This window comes from Erinaceus europaeus, chromosome 1 (genome assembly GCF_950295315.1).
Source record: "Erinaceus europaeus chromosome 1, mEriEur2.1, whole genome shotgun sequence".
NCBI classification, from domain to species: Eukaryota; Metazoa; Chordata; class Mammalia; order Eulipotyphla; family Erinaceidae; genus Erinaceus; species Erinaceus europaeus.
This window is the reverse complement of record NC_080162.1, coordinates 195,361,786-195,371,979: the sequence shown is the minus strand read 5'-3', so window position 1 is coordinate 195,371,979 and position 10,194 is coordinate 195,361,786. Positions and strand designations below refer to the sequence as shown.

At 42.0% G+C, this 10,194-nt stretch overlaps 1 protein-coding gene across 3 annotated transcripts in view; it reads left to right on the top strand.

The window, feature by feature from the left end:
• Positions 1 to 10,194, top strand: part of FAM110B (family with sequence similarity 110 member B) — a 176,933-nt gene that overhangs the window by 35,794 nt on the left and 130,945 nt on the right. For all 3 annotated transcript variants that reach the window (XM_060201000.1, XM_060201003.1, XM_060201004.1), the window contains exon 2: positions 4,588 to 4,680. The gene's annotated coding sequence lies outside the window, so the exon portion shown is untranslated. The remainder of the gene's footprint in view (positions 1 to 4,587; positions 4,681 to 10,194) is intronic.

The window sequence follows — 10,194 nt, the reverse complement described above, 5'->3', positions numbered from 1 at the left end:
TAAAAACTATTTAAAAAAACATTTTAGGCATTCTCATGAATAGTGATTTCAGTTTGGATTTTCTCTGCTGAGCATTGTTATGCCTACTTTGCCATTTTTGTTGTTATTTAAAGTGTACTTAATTTAAATCTTTTTAAGATGGTCCTTGGCACTGAGTATTTGTATCTTCAGTATGTTTGTATGAAGAACTATAAGAGAATTGTTGCAGGGGAACAGGCGGGAGCACAGCGGGTTAAGCGCACATGGCCGGAAGCGCAAGGCTGCCTAAAGATCCGGGTTCGAGCCCCGGGCTCCTCACCTGCAGGGGCGTCACTTCACAAGCGGTAAAGCAGGTCTGCAGGTGTCTTTCTCTCCCCCTCTCTGTTTTCCCTTCCCCTCTAAATTGCTTTCTGTTCTATCTTATAAGTGGAAAAAATGGCCTGGTGCGGGGGGGGGGGGGGGTCGGCTGATAGCACAGCAGATTAAGTGCATGTGGCGCAAATCACAAGGACTGGCGTAAGGATCTGAGTTGGAGGCCCAGGCTCCCCGCCTGGGGATGGGGGGTCGCTTCACAGATGGTACAAATGGTGAAGCAGGTCTGCAGGTGTCTTTCTCTTCCCCATCTCTCTCCATTTCTCTCTGTCCTATCCAACAACGTTGACATCAATAACAACTACAATAATAACTGTTACAATAACAAAAAAGGCCTCCAGGAGTAGTGGATTCATAATGTAGGTACTGAGCCCCAGCAATAACCCAGGAGGCAAAAATAAAATGAAAATTAAAACTGCTTATGTATGTTTTGTTGGCAAAATACCTCCATTTTTCTTGTAGGCTCTCTATAAAATCCATTTGAAAATGTTTTGTAGTAAAGCTGTGATTATGACATGGCTATGAATAGAAAAAGGTAATTCTATTTTTAGAGTGGAGATATCTAGGTTAAACAACCCAAGAGTATCCCAGATTTTATTTTAGATATCTTGCGGGCATTAATAATTTAGCTTTAGCAGTGGAAGAAGAGACAGAGCGTGTTCTTGCTAACCTTGAATAGTGTGTCCTATTAAAATAAAGTTGAGTTGGTTCATTATATGGTATTCATGCCATTTACAGCAATAATGTATAACAGGTATACTTCCTTATAACCTCTTCAAGGTCATTTATGGGAATCACAGTTTCATTGTGGTCTAATAGGATGATGAATTGGAAGTTAAGAAATTCAAGACTTAGGAGCAGTTTAAATGTACAACCTTCGAAATGTCACTTGCCTCGTTTGCGCTACCGTTTCCTCCACTGTGAAAGGACCGTGCATTCTCTTAGCGTTCAGCACATGTGCTCTGGATTGTTTTTATTAGTATAGTTTTGTTCTCACATGCCAACTTGAAGGAAATACCCAATCCTGAAGCTTTTTTGATGTGGTATTTTTCTCCATCCCAATCACTTATGTGGCTTTTCTGTCTGAATCATCAGAGTAAATGCTCAGCTTTTTTTTTTAAAAAAAAGTATTTTGTTTATTTTATTTTTGAGAGAGATGCAGAGAAAGACACAGAGAGAAACACCAGAGCACTGCTCAGCGCTGGCTTATGGTGGTGCTGTGGGGACTGAACCTGGGACTTTGGAGCCTCAGGCATGAAAGTCTCTTTGCATAACCATTAAGCTACCTACTCCCCCCCTCACAGTGTTCACCTTTTTTTTTTTTTCCCTCACAAGTGTGTGAAGGAAGAGAGCAAGGGGGAAAAGTAATGATAAAAAAATGCAGAAATATTTATGTGACTCCATGGAATGAATTCAGAGCCTCCTTCATGCAGCATAAAGCTGAGTGGCCAGCCAGGTCCAGCTACTTTCATTCCTATTCTATTTGTACATTAAAGGGGAGAGGACAGAGAGACAGAAGAAGGAGCCACAGCTCAGTTCTGTTAACACCATCGATAGAGCTCCCCTTTGGTTTTATGCGTAAGGCTCTCATGTCATTCTGTGACTTGGACCCAGTGCTTTGCACATCGTAAGGTTTACATGCTACTAGGTGAACTATCTCCCAACCCTAGAAAAGGAATCACTATTGTTGTTAGTCATTGTCAGGCCTTTTCCAGATAGAGAAAAGGAGAGAGACACCCCGCAGCATAGGATGAAGCCTTTCCCCAGGACATGACAAGAGAACATGGCTAGGCAGATGCCTGCCTAGGTGAGCTATCTTGTTGGTCTCCCAAAAGTTATTTTAGATACGATTTTAAGACAATACAAGTAAAAAAAAAAAAAAAAAAACTGATCACAGAAGAGTAGACTTTTCACTTTGTTACTATGGGTTCTGATTATTTTAAATTGGGTCAAATAAGCCAAGAGACATTTTAGATTAGATTTTTCCTTTTTTTTAAGATTTATTTTTTATCTTTTTATTTATTATTGGATTGAGACAGAGATAATTTGAGAGGGTAGGGGGGAGATAGAAAGGAAGAGAGACACCTACAGCTCTGCCTCACCTTTTGTGAAGCTTTTCCCCTGCAGGGGCCTTGAACCCTTGAACCCAGGTCCTTGTATGTTGTAGTTTGTGTGTATAACCAGTCACACCACTTCCTGGCCTCTGACCCATATTTTTCTAACCTATGAAATGTATGTGACTTAATTTTGTCTCATTCCTGAAACCTCATATATGTCTGCAAATAATGAGGAATTTATATTTCTGTTGTAATCAATAATTTTTTACTTTATATTTCAATTCAGCATTGTAAGTTATAGTGCAGGGGAAAGTAGATTGCTTCTTTTTAAGTCTTTTTTCATTTTTATTTGTTTGAAGGGACAGAGAGAAATTAAGAGGGGGAAGGGAAGAAAGAGAAAGACAGAGGAATACTTGCAGTATTTACTTCTTTGTTTTCAAGGGGGTTGGTGGGGACTGGGAGCTTGAACCTGCGTCCTTGCACATGGTAAGATGTGCACTTAAGCAGGTGCACCACCACTTGGTCCCCAGTAGATTGTTTCAAAAGCCTTTAAGGTGAGACTAGAAAGCATAAGTCTTAGTTATTTAAGTACATAATTTCAAGCTTTCTTCTTAGATATATATATATATATATATATATATATATATATATATATATATATATATATATATATGTTTTTGAAGTTGTGCAAAATCTAGGTCAAGATTCCAGCCTAACTACTAAGGTTCTGGCATTCCATTAATCCCACATTGCTCCAGAAAGGCCATAATGGTGGTTAGAAAACTGGCATGAACCTTAGTGAAGTGGTTACTAGTCGTCTGTTCTTTCCCAAATGCCTCTGTAACACGTTTCACTATCAAATACTCCCGTACCTACTTCAGAACAGTATAGTAGATTTTAATTGAAAAAAGATATCCACTGTAGTCAGGCCATTTTCCTCTGAGGTCTGCTAGCTTCCCCTTTTAAGTGGTTATTTGCACTGATGACATAGGAGAGCAGATGCTAGAGGCGAAGATGGTTACATTCACCACCAAGATAATTTATTTTAACATGCAAGTATCTTCAAGTATAGTACAAGCACTTATGTGCAGGACAAAACCTTTGGGCACTACTTTTCTCAAAAAAACCAAAAGAGCAAAAACCTCCCTTGTTTTCCTTTTGTAAGTAATTCTAACATTGCTCTGAGCCTGTTGAACCAATGCTAATGGTCTCCTTAAACATAAAATATTGTTGGCTCAGAAGTTGGGCATGTAGAGGTGGGAGCATGGTGGTGGTGGAGGCCTCATAGGTCTGTCCTCATTCTAGGAGAAGGAAGCCCCAGGACAATTATGTCAGAGCTGCTTTTGGAGGAAAGGACAAGTTAAAATGCCTGTTCTGTAATGTTCATGCCCTTGAAAATATTGACAGAGTTTGGGGAGGGCAAAGTGTCAGTTTCAGAGGGCGAGTGATAGCGCCAGCGGGTTAAGCACACATGGTGCAAAGCTCACGGACCGGAGTAAGGATCCCGGTTCAAGCCCCCGGCTGCCCACCTGCAAGGGGGTTGCTTTACGGGTGGTGAAGCAGGTCTGCAGGTGTCTGTCTTTCTCTCCCCCTCCCTGTTTTCCCCTCCTTTTTCCATTTCTCTCTGTCCTATCCAACAACAACGACAGCAATAACAACAACAACAACAACAATAAACAACAAAAGGGAAAAAATAACCTCCAAGAGCAGTGGATTTGTAGTACAGGCATTGAGCCCCAGCAATAACCCTGGAGGCAAAAAATAAAAGTTATCAGTATTTGGTTTCACTCTGCTGTTAGCATTTGTGAAGAGGCTGCATTATTGTCTGATTAATTTTTTTTTTAGTTGGAAGGCTGATAGTTCCTCTGGAGCTTGAAGTAGTATAAAACCATGTTTCCAGTCTAGTGGCAGTACACAGGCTTTTTGATTTGTTTTCTATTAAATTTACAAGGTCTACTGTATAGTTGGTCTTTGTTTCCTTGTGAAATCAACTCTTGTGGAGAAACTATATTATAAAGAGCTTTTAGAACACAGTCGCCCCTCCCAGGTATATAAAGCATATATTATTCAGTGAAAATCAGTTTCTTTGTAATGAAAATTTAACAATTAATCAGAATAATTCATTTTTTTCTTTGATTTTTCTGAATAATTTTTAATCTGTGTTTTTTTTTTCCTTTAGAAATTCCTAGTTGGACATCCAGAGTCCTCATGCTGATCTTGTCCTGAATTGAAAGTTATCAAGAGTCTGTAAGATCTGAAAGGGAAATAAAAGGTAAGTATGTGTTAAAAATGTGTTACTAAATTCATGTATAACTTGTTGATACTCCCATTCCAACCATTTTTACTTTCTGTCCCTCTCCTACTCCTGCCTCCATTGTCTTTCTTCTCCCATCCAAGTACTAACCAGGCCCGACCCTGCTTAGCTCCCGTGATCAGACCAGATTGGGCGTGTTCAGGGAGATTGGGTGTGTTCAGAGTGGTATGGCCATAGACATCTTTCTTCTTCTCTTTTTTTTCCTTTTTCTCTCTTCCTTCTCTCCCTCCTTTCCTCTCTCCATCTCTTCTTCCTGCCAGATTTCTGTGTATTCTGTCTGGCCTGTGCAGATTATTCTTACACACTTCTTTCTTCTGGTTCACAACCAGAGCCAAAGGGGGGGAGGGAATTAGTGGAAATTGCCTGCGTGCAAATTGTGCCCACCACACTGTCCCCTTATTGGTCTGAGACTGACCTCAGTCCCTCTCTCCCAGCTCCCCCCACCCCTGTTCTGAAGTATGTGGACTTCTCCCAGTCCTCTCTGAAGTCACCTGGGTGTTGGCTTGTAGTGACATTTTATGAGAATTCTTTGGATAAAGCCTCTCCTGTTTGTATTGTTAGTATCATAGTCACTTACTGGGATAAGTGTAACAGCAGCAGTGAACTGGTCTCATGATGAGAACTTGTATTCTTACTTGGTATCTGACTTGATACAGTTTTTGCAACCATACAGTGAAAAAAAAAAAAGAAAAAAGGAAGAAAGAAGGAAGGAAAAAGAAAGAAAGAAAGAAAGAAAGAGAGAAAGAAAGAAAGAAAGAAAAAGAAAAGGAAGAAAGTTCCATATCTAAAAGACAACAGATGGGGCCTAGTGGTCCCACGCCTGGTAGAGCAGCCGTGCTACCGTGCACTAGGACACGGGTTCATGCACCCAGTTTCCACCTCAAGTGGAGGGGGGGGCCTTCATGAGTGGTGAAGCAGGGCTTCAGGCATCTCTCTCCTTCACTATTTTTCCCTTCCCTCTCATCCTTTCTGTTTCTTAAAAACAAATAAAAGAAAGAAAGAAAAGAAAAATACTGCCAGGAGGAATAGATTTATCATGCCCTAACAATGACACTGTTGTTAATTAATAATAATAATAGGCAAGTGATGACTATCTAAAGCACAACCTAGGGATAATAATTGGTTGAATTTTGGACTCATGTGCCTTTATTATTTTCCTTTCTCTGCATATCATAATGTCGTTTGTTAAGGCATTTAGTTGGTAACAAAGTGCCTTGATCCACTGAGTGAAGATGTCTGAGGCAAAGGTAGCTTAGTGATTTTTGCTAAATAAATGCCTCGTTTCCTACCTGCTCCTGACCCTTGCTAATTCAAATGGCAGCTTTTGTGAGTGGCTTTGGTGATGCTTTGTGGACACACTGTAGCGAAATGGCAGTTTACTTCCATTGCATTAGTGAGATCAGAATTCCTTAGAGACCCTGAACTTCAATGTTTCCCAAAGACAAGCACCCTTACCTGGGAGCCTGGAAAAGAGGGGGAAGCGCCTCCCTCAGCTTGGTCCTCTGCTGCCGCGTGACTCTTGAGACTTTACTTGCATGTCTTCTTACTGCTTCATAGTCAGCCCTGACGCTGATAATTGATGTTGGACAATGGTGTGTGGTGTTCAGCACGGTTCTTTTCCTCCTGATGGTTTTGGTTGTTTGTTTGTTTGTTTGTTTTTGCTGTGTTTTGCTCTTGCTTTCTCAGTCTGAGAGCACTGTCTCACCTCCGTGCTGAGGGGCCCTGTTGCCTCCCCGTTGAGACATTCTTAGTTCCTTCGACACCTTTAGCATTGGCCTCCATTCCTGATGGATGCCCCTCTTTATATCTCAAAACAGCTCATGTGATTTCACTGTTTGTCTTTGTGTCCTGTTGGCAGTTGAGATGGGGTCCCTGGCTTTGTTCAGCTTAGTAACCAATAACCCTGGAAAGTCAGACACATAGTAGGTTACATTTGCTAGCCACCTGCTTGTGGTTGAATGGACAGAGGGCATTTGTCACGAACACTGACAAAACCATAGGATAAGAGGGGTACATTTCCACACAGTTCCCACCGTCAGAACTCCATATCCCATCCCCTGTCTTAATAGCTTTCCTATTAACCTTCTGGGAGCATGGACCCAGGGTCATTGTGGGATGCAGAAGGTGGAAGGTCTGGCTTCTGTAATTGCTTCCCTGCTGAACATGGGCCTTGACAGGTCGATCCATACTCCCAGCCTGTCTCTCTCTTTCCCTCGTGGGGTGGGGTTCTGGGAAATCAGAGCTCCAGAACACATTGGTGGAGTTGTCTGTCCAGGGAAGTCTTGCTGGTATCATGCTGGCATCTGGAACCTGGTGGCTGAAAAGAGAGTTACATACAAAGCCAAACAAATTGTTGACCAATCATGAACCTAAAGGCTGGAGTAGTGCAGATGAAGAGTTGGCGGGGTCTCCATTTTGTAGATAGCTAACAGGCATGTTTTAGCTATATTCCAAAGGGCCTGTGGCTATACTAGTTTTTTTTTTTTTTTTCCCTGAGCCTGAAATCTGATATGCAGGTGGATCCAAGTTATTGTCTGGGATGAACTCTGGATAATTAGAGCTCTGGTCTTTGGGTCACATTAAGCTGGATTTACTCTGAGACAAGCTTTAGCTTATTATTATTATTATTATTAGAGTTTCTTCAGAGAAACTTAGAGGTGAAATCCCAGCCAGTTGGTGTGGATTTGGTTTAACTGTGGCCATAATGATTCTGGCTTCCTTCCTAACTGTTGTAGCTGTATTCATAGGTGGGATGGAGGACAGTTTTGGTGAGCTAACTCCTTCTGGTTGGTGGTAAGAGTTTTGACTCTTGTGGCTGGATGGTGGCGTCATTGGTCGAGCGCATATGTTACTCTGCTCGGGAGATCTGGGTTTAAGAGCCTGGTCTCCTGCAGGGGTTAAGCTCAACAACAGTGAAGCAAGTGATACAGGTCTCTCTCTCTCTCTCTATCCCTCTCTCTCTCCCTGCCCCCACCCCCCCAAGTTCTGACCCCAGGATTGATGGATTCATTGGGCAGTCATTGAAGCCTAAGAATAAACCTAATGACAGTGAAAAAAAAGGTTGAGGGACTTAGCTCTTGTCCAGTTTTTTTTCTTTACCAGAGCACTGCTCAACTCTGGTTTATGGTAGTACAGGGAATTGAACCTGGGACTTTGGAGCCTCGGGCATGACAGTTTTTTTGCATAACCATTATGCTATCTCCCCTGCCCATTGTCCAGTTTCTTATGCTCATGTCTGCTGGGCTAGCATTTGGGTGCCTGTTCCTGGGTACTTACTCTCTGGGCTGGAGAGAAAGAGACCAGAGCCAGCCTGGTCTGCTACTCACTCAGCCAAGTGAGGGAGATGACTCATGAACAGAGCTCATGGACGTGAGGCAGTTTGATTCTTTATTGATCAGGGTCCCAGGCTTTTAAAGGTCAGACCCAGAAGTGGCAGGTCAGAAACGGAAATGGCTTGACATGGTTTGGAAAGGGGCAGAGAAAGGCAAAAGGGGGCTGGGAAAGGTAACTTCCTTAGCAACTGTTGGGAAGGTTTTAACTGGTAGGATAAATAATAATACCCTGCAGGCAGGGAGGGTCTTGAGGGTAGAAAGAAGATATATTAAAGTAATGGAATGGGTGGGGAATCTTTCAGGCAAAACAAGGATTATGTAGATAATAAAGGAGCAGGCCAAAGTATCAGGAATTCAAGGTGCTTTGTGAGGCAGGGAGTCTGATAAGACGGGGCAAACCTTTGGGGTTACTCCTGTCCCTCCTTGCTCAACTTCTCGGTAGAGAGAGACTGACAGGATAGACGCACTCCTCAGATCAAGCCCTGCCAGGCTCTACCACATCCCCACAATTTCCCAACACATGTCCAATTTGTTATGTCAAATCTGAATGTAGTAGTATCTGTACCACAGGCTTCTAGTAAGCATTAGGTGAATGAGTCACTATATGGACTGGCACACAGGACATGTATGATGTATGTCAGTGGTAGTTCTTGTTACTGTCATCTCCTACAGAATGGAGATAATAGTTCATATGATTACTAGTAGCATACAGTGAGAGGGTGTAAGTGAAACACATGGTGTCAGAGATGGTACAGGTTGAATAAGTGGTAGTCCTCAGTGAGAGGGTAAAATAACAATACCATTGTCAGCGGATGTGTTAAGACTGGGATGGGCATGACCATGAGTATTGGCTGGCACTATACTGTAGTAGCAAGGATCGCTGCACCTTTAGATTGTTGGCAGAATCGAGGTACATGATGACAACTTAAATTATTTGCAATGTCATCCCTAGACTACATCTTGGTCATCAAGGTTAATTCATAAAGGCTTTGGTCATGAGTGGCTGGGCAGTGGCGTACCTGGTCAAGTGGTCACACTGTATGTAGTGTGCAGGGACCCATGTCAAGTCCCTGGTCGCAACCTGCAGAGGGAAGGCTTCATGAGTGGTGGAGCAGGGCTGCAGGTGTCTCTCCCTCTCAACCCCCCCTTCCTTCTCAGTTTCTCTCTGTCTCTATTCAGTAATAAATAAAGATAATAATATTTAAATTTTTCTTTTGGTCAGGAATAACTGTAGCAGTGATTAATTTATAGCTGTAAACTCCTGAATTCCCTCCATTTTTTTGGTACCAACCTTTTAAACATAAATAGCAGAATTTTCTTGAATTTTAATGAAATTTTAGGATCAAAGATATTAGATCTTAACATCAGAATCCATTAGCCAGTGAGTCTTTGCTTCCCATATACATATGTATTTTTTGTTCTTTCATTAGAAAATTGCTTTTCTTTTATCATTCTTTTTTTTTAGAATTATTTTCTTAACTATTTTTAAATTCTATTTTATTTGACTATTGGGCAGAGATAGAAAGAAATTGATAGGGGAGGAGGAGATAGAGAGGGAAAGAGACAGAGACACCAACAGTCCTGCTTCACCACTTGTGAAGCTTTCCCCCTGCAGGTGGGAACCAGGCCTTGAACCTGGATCATTGTGCACTATAATGTGTGTACTTAGCCAGGTGCACCACTGCCTGGCCCCTTCTTTTATCACCCTTAAATGAAAATAACAGAATCATGTTCTACCCACACTGTGTGGTTTCCCAAAGCTAAAAGAGAGGAAGCAAATCTAGTAAAATGTAGATTTTACTATCCTTAGATAACTGAGGCTCACAAGAAACACTTTGGTGCTCTTTTTCTCTGTACTTTGAGCCAGAAACACACTTCAGTTGTTGGTGTCTTCGAGAATTTGCGTATTACTTGCTGTGCACGTTTGCTTTTTGAGAGCTTGTGTGGAGGTTCTAGCAGGGAAATGCAAATACTTCTAAACCCTCAACCCAGGACTGGTCCGTCTCCATTCCTCTTCAGTCCTCTTTGTAAGGGGGCATCCACTTAGCCACCCAGATCAGACCCAGAATCAAACCTGGTGATCAAATGAGGTGACAGATGTCACAATCAGATCACCCTCACATCCTATACATCCGCTTTT